Source organism: Bubalus bubalis, chromosome 2 (assembly GCF_019923935.1).
Source record: "Bubalus bubalis isolate 160015118507 breed Murrah chromosome 2, NDDB_SH_1, whole genome shotgun sequence".
Lineage (NCBI taxonomy): Eukaryota > Metazoa > Chordata > Mammalia > Artiodactyla > Bovidae > Bubalus > Bubalus bubalis.
In genome coordinates, this window is record NC_059158.1 from 116,010,786 (window position 1) to 116,026,189 (window position 15,404).

At 40.7% G+C, this 15,404-nt stretch overlaps 1 protein-coding gene across 7 annotated transcripts in view; it reads left to right on the forward strand.

Annotated features, from left to right (window-relative positions):
- NCKAP5 (NCK associated protein 5) overlaps nucleotides 1–15,404 on the forward strand; it is a 1,209,945-nt gene that overhangs the window by 118,032 nt on the left and 1,076,509 nt on the right. The window lies entirely within an intron of this gene.

Here is a 15,404-nt window from a genome sequence, read left to right on the forward strand (position 1 = left end):
GTTTGTGTTGGAAAGGAAAACACACTCTTGTTTTTATTCTCTGATCCTTTCTGTGGTTTATAGATTTTAATGTGTGTGTGTGTTCAATGTCTATGTCTCTTCTTGATTACACCCTCCTTCCAAACACACACAAACTCATTCATTCTCAGAGAATATGAACCTCTAGACAAATGTTTTGCAATGGAAACCATTTCTATCTGGATTTCTTCCCTTTAGGTATCTGGAGAAATGTTCGCTGTTCTGACTTGCCCTCAGAGATGGGAACCTGAATGAAGGTGCTACTGAAAAAGTCAAACTTTGACACTCAGCTCTGTGGGGATGGGAGACCCACATCCTTGCTTTCACTTTCCTCCAACTCTTTCAAACTCTCTGAACACATTCTTTGGGGAATTGGAAGGGTGGGCTCTGTGTACCGCCAGCCTGGACCAGAGCTCCCTCTCATTACGGCTGCCAGGCACCGCCTGGAAGCACTGCATCAGAGCCACGTGGATTTGTCTTTCAGCTGCATGCTTCCAGATGCAGGGCTTGCACCTGAGCGCCTGTGGTTCAGCCGCTTGTAATCAGTAGCACATTCTGGCCGATGCCTGCCATCCAGTCCTGACAGCCCTGCCACATGGATTGGCAAGTGGCTGTTAGCCTGTTACCTCCTGCACGTGAGCCCCATGACTTGATCCAGGAGACCTGGCTGGTCCTCTGTCACCAGCTCTGTCACCAGCCCACAAGAGCAGTGACAGCCTTTCCCTTTTTCTCTGGTCTCAGAATTGAAAAAGTCAGTGCCCAAAAGCTCCTAAAATATCCTAAAGTTTTCAATGGAATTCTCATATGGGCAGCCTCCTCATGCATGTTTGTCAGCTCCATTTTTTTCCATCAGAGCACACTCTTTTGGACATGTTTTTTTTTTTTTTTAATTTTATTGAAGTGTATTTGATTTATAATGTTAATTTCTGCTATATAGCAAGGTGACTCAGTTATATATATATATATATATACACACACACACACACACACACACACATAATTTTTCTTTTTTTTTGACTGTGTTACACAGCATGTGGGATCCTAGTTCCATATCCAGGGCTTGAACCCCCATTCCCTGCTTTGGAAGCACAGAGTTTTAACCAATGAACTATCAGGGAAGTCTGGTTTATCACAGGATATTGAATATAATTCCCTGCACTTAGACAGTAGAACCCTGTTGTTTATCCATCCTGTATCTACTAGTTAGTACTGGATATGTTTTATGTATTAAAACTCAATGCTTTCTGTGAATTTTTACTTAAAAAAGGGGCTGTGCTACTAAAATAGTTTCCAAACCATTAGTCAAAGCTTATCATTTGTAGAAGAAAACCTGAGGCATGAGGAGGGAAATTGATTGGTCCAGAGTCACCTAGCAAGACAGTGGCAGAGCTCCAACCAGAAAACCATGCTCATCCTGGCATGCATTTCACATTTCAGTTCTTCCAGGATGTAGAAGAAATAGGACCCATATGTGGTTACTAGCCTTCTTGCAGGAGCTGGCTGAGTGAAGGTGTATAGATGAAGGTAGTCTGGTAAAGAGAGAACATTCCTGTTTTGTCTTTGGCTCTGGGTATGTTTCTTAACAACTCTGTTCCTCATTAGTTTGGCTAGAGAACCGAAGAGCACTTTGTGATTACTTGACAGTTGATGACCTAAAGTTAAGCGAGACAGTTCAGGTGGTGGAATAGTACATAAGGCAGTTTGCATCAGGTGCAGGTTGAGAGACCAAAGTTGATTTTCAGCTCTGATATTTTGTGCTTCTGCTTTACTTACATCTCTCAAACTTCTTTTATTGACCACACCCTTATCTGTCTTCCTCCTCTCTCCCAGCCTCATTTTCTCACTGCAGCCTGGACCTCTGATGCTAACACTCAACTTGATTCCACTAACGCCCTGTGTTCCTCTTTTCTCCGGAGCCTTCCTTGTCCCTGACACTTCTGCCTATGGGATGCCTCCATGGATTCTTCAAGTTGAAATGATGATTTTCTTCTTTGGACCCTCATGGTATCCTGTGCTGATTTTTGCTGTGGGATCTGAAGCTCTTTGCTACACAGTTAAATACATCTTTCCATCAAAAGCCAGGGCTGTGGTTCAGTACTTCTATATCCACAGCACTGTTACAGAGTGGTGGTTAAATATATAATAATAAAGAAGTGAAGGACTGAATTGCTAATCTTAAGTATCCTTTTTCCTAAACCAAACAGGCATGCCTCTACACATGGCTGACAAAAATATGTAAGTGTGCTGTGTGGCTTGAAATGCATCTTCAAAGAATGAAGGCCCCCAATACTGGACTCCCAGGCGTGCACACAGGGCTATTCCTGAAGTGATTGTCTCCAACCTCCCCAGCCTCGTTTCTCTCCACTCCCTCCCATGTACTCTGTGTCTGTCCTGGAGATTCCTGACCTGATGATTCATCTGTGTCAGGGGTTGAAGAACAGCATGGTAGAGCCATTCAGGATTTGGGTTCTGGAACCAGGCTGCCCAGAACCCTCCTTTCATCACTGGCCAGCTTTATGATCTTGGTTAATTCACTTGAGTTTTCTCTTTCTGCTTTTTGTCTTTAAAATGTGGCCAATAAGAGTGCCTACCTCATACGAGTATTGTTGGTCAGTTGATAAGTTGTGTCCACTCTTTGCAACTCTATGGACTGGAAGCACACCAGGCTTCCCCGTCCTTCAGTGTCTCCTGGAGTTTGCTCAAATTCATGTCCACTGAGTCAGTGATGCTATCTAACCATCTCATCCTCTGCCACCACCTTCTCCTTTTGCCTTCTGTCTTTCCCATCATCAGAGTCTTTTCCAGTAAGTGGGCTCTTTACATCAGGTGGCTGAAGTATTGGAGCTTCAGCTTCAGCATCAGTCCTTCCAGTGAATACTCAGAATTGATTTTCTTTAGGATTGACTGTTGTGATCACTATTGGCCTGACCAGTGCTCATGTTCCACCCTAGACTTAATGAATCAGCATCTCCAAGGTGGGATTCAGATTGAGGCATAGTTAAAAAGTTCCTCATGATTTGGTTTGGAATTCCTGTGTTACCTACCAGGAGGTGCTTTCTGTTACCTACACGTGCTGGGCTTGTATGTTCTCTAGCACCTCAATACCTTTATACTCTTGCCTGTGGCACCTCCCCATCCACTTAGTTTATCCTCCAGGTTGTGGCCAGATTTGTAATCTCATACCTAACTAAGCACCTGGCACAGAGTGAGTTCCCAAGAGATGATGAAAAATAAAAGTGTATGAATGCATGTTTGATAGGTACTCTAAGAGAAGATTTAAACTTTCTTCCCCATAGTCAGTACCACATTTCTAAACTCTTCACAAGTGCTATCTCATTATGATCATTTTGCTCATTTTCTAGGTAAAGATACTTAGGTCCAAAAAGGTGAAGTAATGTGCAAAAGTCACATGGGCAGTAAAAGAGGCAGAGACAGGACCTGAACCCTGACCCCATACTCTTGACCTTTCACAGTAAAACTCTCCAGACATATGGAAGGCAATCTTTCTTGTGAGCTTTACCAATGGTGGAACTTTGATTTTTCTTGTCTTTCCATACACTGATTGTACTGGAGAGCTACACATCAGATGGACACCTCTAGGTGCCAGCTGACTGAAGGGATGATTCACACTCTCTAGCTTTGCAGAAGGGTCAAAGCCCATGCCCAGTCCTTTGGCATTTTTGTTTTTCCTTTAATCTCAGACATGAATCCCCTTGCACGCTGGCCCAAGTTTATGGCTCAACATCAAGATTATTTGCATTCTTGGTGGAGACGTTGGTAGGCTGAGTTCAGCTTGGTCAAGAGTATGATTCAGGGGAGTTAGGTTAAAAAAAACTTGGAATTGATCTTTGGCCATTCAGCTGGTCTCTGAAAAGTTTACCAGGGGAAGTGGTAGTATTTTGTTTAAATAGCCAGAATGGTTGAGGTTGAACACTGGCAAGTCATGGAACCAGTTACACTCAAGATACCCTATAGCCTTATTTTTCTCTAGTTCTCTAATTCTGCAAAGTTTAATGCCTTTGGAATTTTAGATTCCCAACTGTGCTTTTTTTAAAAGATGAAATAATAAATCTCTCAGATACATAAGAACATTACCCATTGCAGTTACTATGCCTGAATACATACTTGTCTAATGAAGTGTGTCCTGTCCTTTTGGAAGCCTCCATTACACAAGGTACTTCCCAGTAGTTACATAAATTAATCTGGTATTTTCAGGGCAAGAAATCAGATCTCTCCTTTTAGAAATAAACTTTCTGGATTAGTGATTCCTTTGAGTAGAATTTGGATGCACTATAAGAAACCAATGGACTGAGTTCAAGAAGAAAGTCTCAAACCCATTTTGGAACTTAAGCTTGGATAATAATATGATAGATACCTATTATAATGTTGAAAGAAAAACTGTTATTTCTAAAACATGGGAACGAGTATTACTGTCAAGATGCGTGTCTGACAAACTATTCCAAGAAGGGTCCTTGCTTCATCTGACAAACTGAATATGGAAACATAGAGCCCTGACCCAGGCCAATCCAAAAGCTATATCCTAAGCGGGTCCCATCGCCAGGGCCGACCTGTTCTTAGAAACTTCTTTTAAAAAAAAATCAAAGTAATACATGTTCATAATTTAGAAAACCAAATAGTACAAAAATGTCTATATAAATAACTATATTCACATATGTCACTTGGTATATATTAAATGGTAGTCCTAAAATTGAGGTGGACACCACTGAGCAACTGAGCATGCATGTACTAAAATGTTTACATATATATATATATATAAGAACAGTGCTTGTATATATGACAAGATACGTGTGTGTGTGTTTATATATATATATATATATATATATATATATGACAGTCCTGAGCGACCTCCAAACCCCATTCCTCAGTCCTGCTTTTCAGAGGGTTTTCTTTTAGCTGTTTTTTCTATAATATTTTTAAATAATGCTTTTTATATCTAGTTATAATATAAAATTGTTTACCTTCTATTATGATAGATTACAATATATATTTGTTACACTTCCCATACCTCTCCTGTTCTCCAATGTAATTATATCACAATTTTGGCTAAATGTATATTCAGTGCTTATTTTTATCATGACTATAAATAGCATTTACTGTTGAGTCAAATAATTATTGAATTTCCTTTCTGTTAAAAATATTTTTTCTAAAGTTATAATTGCCTCATTTAAAACACTAACTTGGTTTTCTAGGAATACATAGTTAAAATTTTTAACAGCCTTTTGATGAATGTGCCCAAGATAACTTAATTTTAAAACATTATTCTATGGATAAGTTCTTAAGTCACCATATACTCTTTTCTTTTCTTTTTGGTTAGTTGTCAAGCAGAAGTTAATTATTATTTGTGTCATATCAGAATAAGTTTAAAAGGTCTGCCTTCAGCATTTTTTTTGTTCTAATTATAGTCAGTTACTCATATGTGAATAAATAGACTGAAATAATCTGGTTTACTGTAGTTTGTAAATAACATTCATAATTTAGTTTTATGGTTGCATGAATATTAATACATTTCAGTGTAAGAAATAGCCTTTGTTTCTGAGTAGCTTTGATATATAGAATAACTTTATCAGAGGAAAGCAAATGATACTTCATGTAATGTTATTTTATGAATAGCTAAATGAATGGCCCACTTAAAATGACATTTATTTCTTCCCTTTCTCATTTTCTTCTTATTCTTTCAGCCCAGATTTGCACAATCAGGAATGTGAGATGCTTTATTATTGGGAGTACTAGTTAAAATAGTTTACTTAAAATAATTTGAAAGAGACTGTGTTTTTGGAGATTGCCAGTAGAGGGCCTTATTAAACTGAATAAAACTTCTCATACAGACCAATTGCAACAGGTACCATGAAAAAACCGTCATTTTTAGGACACCTGATTAACAGCAGTAAAACTACCAAGGTAATTTTTTAAAGTGCCTTGTATTTCTTCCAGTCTGGAGAAATTAGAAGTCTTAACTCTTCCATTGTTAGAGAAAATTGGAGCATTCAGATCATTTATATAGCTCATCTATCAAACCAGGACTTCAGATGCCAAGTCATAAAATATGTACGACCCTTCTTTTGGAGTTGGAGCACTGGTCCCTGAGCCTTTTGGGGAAACTGATATTGGCTGCTGAGTATGGAGGGAAAAAACGATGGTTCTCCTGTCCTAGGAATGTGTCTAGTTTATATGTTTCCTATAGTTGAGTGAGCCCAGTCTCAACAAGACGCGTTTTCTGTTTCCTGCACCCGGACTAGAATCTTCCCACTCTGTAGCGTATCCTTGATTCAGACACAGGGAAAGAGAATCTAGAGAAATCATGAATGCTGGAGAGCATTATTAAGTTCTCACATTGCCATGTTGCAGTGAAGGAAAGAGCCGTGGGGACTTGAGCTGACTTGTCTAGAGTCATTCTTTGGGTTAGCACAGAGCTCTTCTCTTCCTACTCACCAAAATACCTCCTTCTGAGGAAGGCTGCCTCTCCCTCCCCAGCCTCACTGAGACAGTTCCTGCTCAGCCTAAATAGCCTTTTCTCAGGAAAGTTTTCCCTATCTGTTATAGATCTGGAGAGCTTCAGGTCCTCGCTTTGCATAGCATGTGTCACCAGAGGAATTAAACACATGGTCAGCTATTGGATTCAGAAGGTCTCCCCATACTGTTTCTTGTTCCATGGAGGCAGAACCTGTGTCTATCACATCCAATATTGTAGCCTGAGCATCAAAAGCAGTGGCTGATAAATGGTAGATACCCAACAGATATTTGGTGCATGGGCAGATACAAGCAAATTTTCAGACTTTAGTGCTTTCTCCTCTCCATTCTTATACTTTTGAAAACATACCTTTTTATAACTCAACTGATGACATTCAACATTCCTGTGGACACAGAGAACAAAGGCAAGACATTTCTTTTTACCCAACTTTCAATGAGTGAGTGAGTGCCTGTTTAATTTCAGTAGTGTAAGTATCCGTATTCACTGCATTCATCAATGGGGGCTCTATAGATATAAGAGTAAATGAAGAAGAGGACGGACAGGATTTCTTTTCTTCCTTCATTGTTGAAGACAAGGGAGTGGGAAGAGAAAGATGTCTTGAGCTGAGTAATGTGCCCTTTTACGTTTTCCAACTTGGGCTGGCAACTTTCTGGATACCCTTTCCCTGAGAGGCTGCCTTGTACACTAGAAAGATCAGGATTCTTTGGAGTCCATTAATAGAGAAACAAAACAAGTAGCTAAAGCTCATGCCCATGTGGCTTTAATCCCTAGATACCTAGGGATTGACACCTAGAGGGTTCCAGCCTCTGACCTGATCTCCGTCGACTTTGAGAGAACTATTTAATTTCCTTGAGCTCAGTTTCCTTGTCCATAAGATGTAGTAACATCAGCAATGATTAAGTGCTTGCAGTATGTCTAGACCTGTCATGCTTTCTATTTATATTGTCTCATTTAATCCTCAAAATAGCCCTCTGAGATAGAGATTCCTATTAATTCTATTTCATAGATGAGAAGACCAAGGTCCCAAAAGGTTAATTTGTTCACAATTGCACAGACTTTGACCCAGATATTTGGATTATATTACCTCCTTATCACTGTAAGGATTAAATGAGATAAAGTATGTCCAGCTCCCGCACAAAACTAGACTCATAGTATGTGGTGACTGTTAATGTTGTAATTGGCTCCTTATCATTGAAGACATTATGGGCCCTTATAAGCAGGTGATAGTTGAAGGGAAGGGCTTCCCTGGTAGCTCAGACAGTAAAGCATCTGCCTGCAATTCTGAAGACCTGGGTTCAATCCCTGGGTTGGGAAGATCCCCTGGAGAAGGTAATGGCAACCCACTCCAGTACTCTTGCCTGGAAAATTCCATGGATGGAGGAGCCTGGTAGGCTACAATCCATGGGATCGCAGAGTCAGACACGACTGAGCGACTTCAGTGGTTCACTGGTTGAGGGGAAATGAGAGGCTGATGTGAGCACCACGTGTCTGGTCATAAGGACTTGTCATTTCATCTCAACATCAAATGTCAAGAACTGCATTTACTCGGCATTTTGGCACCTACCAGTATCTGCAGCCCCCAGGAGCTACCGAGGAGCCTGTCTACCTCTATGCCTGTTGGGCCATGAATACATGTGTTATGTTCTCATTATTTGGCCAGATTTTTCATTGCTCAATACCTTTATGTGTCTGTTTATGTGATGCCCTTGGCTTTATCATTTCTGCATTTTGGTTGGAAAAACTCAAATCCTGTGGTCTTTTGTATGGGTAGAATTGCTTATTTGAAGTACAGTAGAGTCAGGTTTCGGAGAAGACAATGGCACCCCACTCTAGTACTCTTGCCTGGAAAATCCCATGGACGGAGGAGCCTGGTAGGCTGCAGTCCATGGGGTCGCTGAGGGTCAGACACGACTGAGCGACTTCACGTTCACTTTTCACTTTCATGCATTGGAGAAGGAAATGGCAGCCCACTCCAGTGTTCTTGCCTGGAGAATCCCAGGGACGGGGGAGCCTGGTGGGCTGCCGTCTATGGGGTCACACACAGTCGGACACGACTGAAGTGACTTAGCTTAGCAGTAGCAGAGTCAGGTTTGGAGAAAGAAATGGCAACCCACTCCAGTGTTCTTGCCTGGAGAATCCCAGGGATGGGGGAGCCTGGTGGGCTGTTGTCTATGGGGTCGCACAGAGTCGGACACGACTGAAGCGACTTAGCAGCAGCAACAGCAGCAGAGTCAGGTTATGAAGTTGGATGGATATAAAGTGTGCTCAGCTCTTTTTGGTGGGATCTTAATTTGATGTGCTTTTCCTACATCCCTGGACCACCTTTCCTAGCTGTTCCTGCCCCCTCGCTCCCTCTTTCCCCCTCTCTTTCTTTACCCCACCTTATTTCTCTATTCTTGTCTCTCTTAATCATCTCTCTTCCCATCTCTCCCTCTTTTTTCATTCTTTTTGTTTTTCTTCTTCCTTATCTTAATTTACCTCCTCTTTCTCGCCTACTCCCCAGAAAGCCGGGTAGAGAAGCAATGGTGGCCATTGTTTCTCACTGGTGATGGACCGGGCGATGGAGAAGGGAATCATTTCAGTTTTCTACCTCTCCATAAACCTCAGATGTCCCAGGGCCTCATTATAATGCTGATCCGATTAAACAGAGAACACATCCAAATTCCAAGCCAAAGCAAGGGAGAAACCAAAAGAGCAAGCAGCATGGTGAAATCTAGATGGAGACTTGAACAACCCTGCTGGTAAGATTGTCCCACAGCCAGCTGTAAGACATGGGATCAAGTGGCCCCATCTGCACAGTGAAAGGTGGTGATCATCAGATAGTCATCAGGCCATTTCTGATGCCGTGATCCTGTTATTCCTTAACATATAGTGACTTGCATCTGACTCCTAGTCCAGATAATCCAGCACAGCACTTGGGAGCAAGCCCCTCCCCTCCCCGCCCCCAAGACAGCAGGGGCAGGTCTGGGCTGCAAGCACAAAGACTCTGAGATCTCAAGAAGCCTGGTTTTTCCAAAGTGCTGAAGTGATTTTGTCACTGCATAATGCTGTGGGCTTTCACAACAGATGTTGAAGGATCACTCTTGAAAGGGTGTTTCTCCAGAGCATTTAATTATAACCTCCAAAGAAGATTAACAGATGTTATAATTGTCTGTACTCTTTGATTAAATAGTTTCTGCATGAGTAGCTTTCTTAGATTTTCCTTCTCTGTTTTGTATGTTCTTTAAAAAGAACTGACATGTGTCTGCAATTTTCTAGAGATAGCTCCTCAACGGGCTTGGTAGGAATCTTTCCAGATTTATAAGTTCATTCTTTCTCTTTTCCTTATCTAGCTGTCTATCTCTCGTTGTTTCTCTCTCTCTCTCTGCCATCTTTCTCTGTCATCTCTCTCATCTCTGTCTCCTCTCTGTCTCTCTCTGTGTGTATCATCTATATATCTATCAAACAATCAGTCAAACCTGGGCCAAGGCAAGCTGTTCTTCTATAGATGGAACCATTGGTTATAAAGGCAGCTGGGTGACAGGAATATGAATGTGGCTAGGAAACTGGCCACTCTTTTTACCATTTTTCCAGGAAAGTGACTGATGCCCATAAATATTCTTTTTGGAAAAAACTGCAAGTGGGAAAAAAAAGTTGTGCAAACCTCATGCAGCAACCAACCATGCCAGGTGCCAAGTGTGCAAATGAGTGTGTGAGCAGAGAGAAATCCAATGTTCACTATGTAAATGTCTGCAGATTTCCTTGGCAGTATTTTCTCTGGGAAGATAAGTTACCAGCCAGAATCCTTATTGACATCAAAAGCATTGTTGTCATTCCATTATTGAGAACCCAGGAGTCTTCCTTTCCATCAGATATGTGGTTTGTGTTCTAGGGCTCATTTATCTCACCTTCTACTTAGCCCAGCAAGAAGGAGGATGCCACTAACTTTACATGAATAAGAATGCTTCTTTATCATCATCCAATGTTTTTTCCTTGAGAAGAAAAAACTATAAGGAAGGGGTTCAGACATAAGGTCAATTTACGGTTGATGATAAGAGAAATAAATAAGTACTGATCAGTGTTTTATAGGGGTCTGCCTAGTGATTGTTCCCACCTCACCATGTGGGAACATCTGAAAAGGGCTCATAAATCAGGGCAAAGATCAATCCTTAGATGAGCTTGAGGGAAGAGAGCAATCATTGACTTCACTGGATAAATTAGTATTAAACATTTCATTGGGGGAAAAAGGGAAGAAAATACTTAGGTTGTCAATTTGATCTATTTTATCCATACTTGCTAAGGAAGAGGAGGGAAAAAGAGTATTTTCTGAGCAGGCAAGGGATTTTTGAATATATGTGCTACTAGAAAATCAAAAGGGAAAAATGTCTGTCTGTATGGGGTTTAACTTATATACAGAGTACATCATGAGAAACGCTGGGCTGGAAGAAGCACAAGCTAGAATCAAGATAGCCAGGAGAAATATCAATAACCTCAGATATGTAGATAATACCACCCTTATGGCAGAGAGTGGAGAAGAACTAAAGAGCCTCTTGATGAAAGTGAAAGAGGAGAGTGAAAAAGTTGGCTTAAAGCTCAACATTCAGGAAACTAAGATCATGGCATCTGGTCCCATCACTTCATGAGAAATAGATGGGGAAACAGTGGCTGACTGTATTTTCTGGGGCTGCAAAATCACTGCGGATGGTGATTGCAGCCATGAAATTAAAAGACACTTACTCCTTGGAAGGGAAGTTATAACCAACCTAGACAGCATATTAAAAAGCAGAGACATTACTTTGTCAACAAAGGTCTGTCTAGTCAAGGCTAGAAAAACTACTGGTTTTTCCAGTAGTCAAGTATGGATGTGAGAGTTGGACTATAAAGAAAGCCAAGTGTAGAAGAATTGATGCTTTTGAACTGTGGTATTGGAGAAGACTCTTGAGAGTCCCTTGGACTGCAAGGAGATCCAACTAGTCCATTCTAAAGGAGACCAGTCCTGGGTGTTCTTTGGAAGGACTTATGTTGAAGCTGAAACTCCAATACTTTGGCCACCTGATGTGAAGAGCTGACTTATTTGAAAAGACCCTGATGCTGGGAAAGATTGAGGGCAGGAGGAGAAGGGGGTGACAGAGGATGAGATGGCTGGATGCCATCACTGACTCGATGGACGTGTGTCTGGGTGAACTCCGGGAGTTGGTGATGGACAGGGAGGCCTGGCGTGCTGTGATTTATGGGATCGCAGGGAGTCGAACACGACTGAGTGACTGAGCTGAACTGAACTGATGGAGTTTCCAACATATTGGAGGAAAGGAGTTAATCTCATAAGGACATTCACAGAATGTTTAAAACCAACAAATATGATTAAATTCCAAATGAATGATCAGAGCTTTGCCAAATTAAAAGGTTTTGTAAGTTGGTGACCAAGATCTTGAACATTCTATAACACATATGTAAAAGAAATGGCCAAAGAAATTTGATTTATCAGGTGATTTGGAAGAAGAGAATTTTAAAACTTTTTTTGAAGTGTAATATACATGCAGGTAAGTGCACATAAGTATACTGCTTGACATACTTTTATGAAGTGAATACACCTCAGAGTTGTTCAAAATTGAGAAAGGAGTGCATCAAGACTGTATATTGTCACCTTGCTTATTTAACTTCTATGCAGAATATATCATGTGAAATGATGGGTGGATGACTCTTGGCTGGAATAAAGATTGCTGGGAGAATAGCAACAACTTCAGATATGTAGATGATACCACTCTAATGGCTGAAAGTGAAGAGGAACTAAAGAGCTTCTTAATGAGGGTTAAAGAGGACAATGAAAAAAGTGGGCTTAAAACTCAACATTCAAAAAACGAAGATCGTGACATCCAGTCCCATCACTTCATGGCAAATAGATGGGGAACCAGTGACAGACTTTATTTTCCTGGGATCCAAAATCAAGATGGTGACTTCAGCCATGAAATTGAAAGACACTTGCTCCTTGGAAGTAAAGCTATGACCAACCTAGACAGCATATTAAAAAGCAGAGACATCACTTAGCTGACAAAGTCCCTAAATTCAAAGCTGTGGTCTTTCCAGTAGTCATGTGCAGATGTGAGAGTTGGACCATAAAAGACTGAGTGCCAAAGAATTGATGCCTTTGAATTGTGATGCTGGAAAACACTCTTGAGAGTCTCTAGGACTGCAAGAAGATCAAGCCAGTCAATCCTAAAGGAAATCAGCTCTAAATATTTGTTGGAAGGACTGATGCTGAAGCTCCAATACTTTGGCCACCTGATGGGAAGAGCTGATTCATTGGAAAAAAGCCTGATGCTGGGAAAGATTGAGGGCATGAGGAAAAGGGGGCGAAAAGGATGAAATGATTGGATGGCCTCACTGACTCAATGGACAAGAGTTTGAGCAAACTCTGGGAGATAGTGAAGTACAGGGAAGCCTGGTGTGCTTCAGCTTATGGGGTCGTAAGGAGTTGGACATGACTTAGTGACTGAACAACACCACTACCATAACCTGTATTACCAGTTCTTAGACCAAAAAATATCACCAACACTTCACTAACACCCTTCTCAAGTTCCCTTCTAGTCATATCCCTTAGGTAATCAGCGTGAGGGCTTCCAGTAACATAGATTAATTTTGTCTGTTTTTACACTTTATATAAATAGAATCCCACAGTATGTATAATTTTCTTTCATTCAAATTGTATTTTTGTGATTCAGCCACATTGCTGTGGTTAGTCATAGAGTTTTCATGCTCATTGTTTTATAGTATTCCACTGTGTGACTATATCATTATATATTGTTTCTACCATTGATGGGAATTTGAATAGTTTCTAGTTTGAAACCATGACAAATAGTGCTGCTATGAATATTCTAGTACATATACCTCAGTGAACAAACACACACATTTTAGTACCTGTTAAGTGTGTTTGTGTGTGTAATTATTGCATCACAGGGAATCTAGGAGACACTGCTCAATAGTTTTCCAAGGCTGTTGTACCAATTTATATTCCCACCAATAATATGTGGAGATCATGTGATGTTTGAATTTACTCAAGAGAATACTACTTAACTTCCACGACTACTTAAGGGTAGACGTTAAAGAGAAGCAAGTGTGGCCTAAATGTTAGGTAGAAATTTTGGTCATTTGGAAATTCACAAACAGAAACTGGGACAGTATAAAATAGTTTCTTGTCTCTAGAGGTGATAGACTGTGATGGGATGGATGGTTTTTATTGGGAAGGAAGGTGAGCTGGAAGATTCCAAGTCCTCTTCCATCTATGGACTTTTTAGATCACAATTAATAAACTCTATGGAAACTGAAAGATGCAAGAGGTTAAAAGTGGTCATTGGCATGGACCAGATAGTCAGATGGTAGGAGACCAGATGTGAGTCACCAGGAATGACTACAAAGACAACGCTGACTGTGAATGAAGGCAGATACCACTCAATAAAGGGAGACAGGTACTTGGAACTGAATAGGATGTAGTGGAGTTGAATGGGGTCATAAAAAGAAATAATATACTAGTAGATGGAAGAAAAAGGAGTAGTTTAAATGCAGCCACAGGTTTATTTTAGAGTGTGTATGGAACACAGGTTGACTCAGTTCAGTGCTGAATGCTCAGAACCAATCATAAGCATCCTAAAGCAAAGTGGAGACATTTGATCAGCTCTATCAGAGGTCAAAGGATGCCTGAAAAATGCCCTGGAGGAGAGTTATTCCATAGGGTGCTGGCCAGATAACACTCCCCAGGGCATAAGAACATGGCAACATTTCTGCAAGACTGACTGGAGACTATGCTTCTATACCTGTCTCCTTGACACTTCAACCTCTAGGAAGCTTAGAATCAAACTTCAATGTTTAATTGCAAGTAGTCTGTTGGCTTATATCCTACATATTTGCAATTTTCCATCCTCTCATCTTTGTAGCTTGTGGTAAACAGAATTCTGTGATAGGCCATAAGAAGCCATTCCCTTGAATAATCCTCCCCTCTGCTTTGTGTGGGTAGAGCCTAATCACTCTCATGATTAGGTTACATGATATGGCAAAGGTGGATTTTTGCAAATGTAATTAAAGTCCTTAATCAGTTTACTTTGAGTTAATAAAAAGAGATTTTCTTTGGTGAGCCTGACCTAATCAGTCAAGTCCCTTAGAGCAAGTCTGGAGATTAGAAATTTGAAGCTTATGTTTTCCTGCTGAGCTTAGAAAAGCAAGTCATCATGAGTTCTACAGATATAAGAAAATGAATTCTGCCAACGGCCACATGAGCTCAGAAGACGACTCTAAGGCTCAGGTGAGATCTGAACAAGGTCCCAGATAGGTTGTTGTCAGATTCCTGAGTTGTGGAAACTGTGAGATAATAAATGTTTTTAAGCCGCTCAATTTGTTACACAGCAATATATAAGTAATATTAATATATACATTTTCACTCATCTCTATCTCAGTTTTATCCTTTATTTGTTGTGTACATGGCCTCTTTATTTTCTTTGTAATTTGAATAAAACTGAATGAATTAAGGAATAAATAGTGTCCTAGGACCCCTGACACCTACTCCAGGGTGACAGGGGTGATGCTGCCCCCTCCCTCACATTAGACTCCCTCCCACCTCTGTGACTTTTATTTATCTCTACTTCTTCAAACTTCATCCTAACTTAGAGACTCAGCTTGAGTTCTCCGTCCTCCATAATTCTTACAATCTGAGTTTTTGGAGGTTTGTTTTCTGTTTTTCTTTCTAAAACCCCTACAGCAGGGGTTTCTAGTCTGAGGGCTGAGGACATCATAATTACTTCAGGGAGGTTTTAAAAATGCAGATTCCCAACATTTTCTCCCTCTCTGCCTTTTCTAGAAATTCTGGTTCATTACTGAACTTTTGAAAACCTTCCCAGCTTGTATCACTGGGCATCGAGGTTTGGTAACA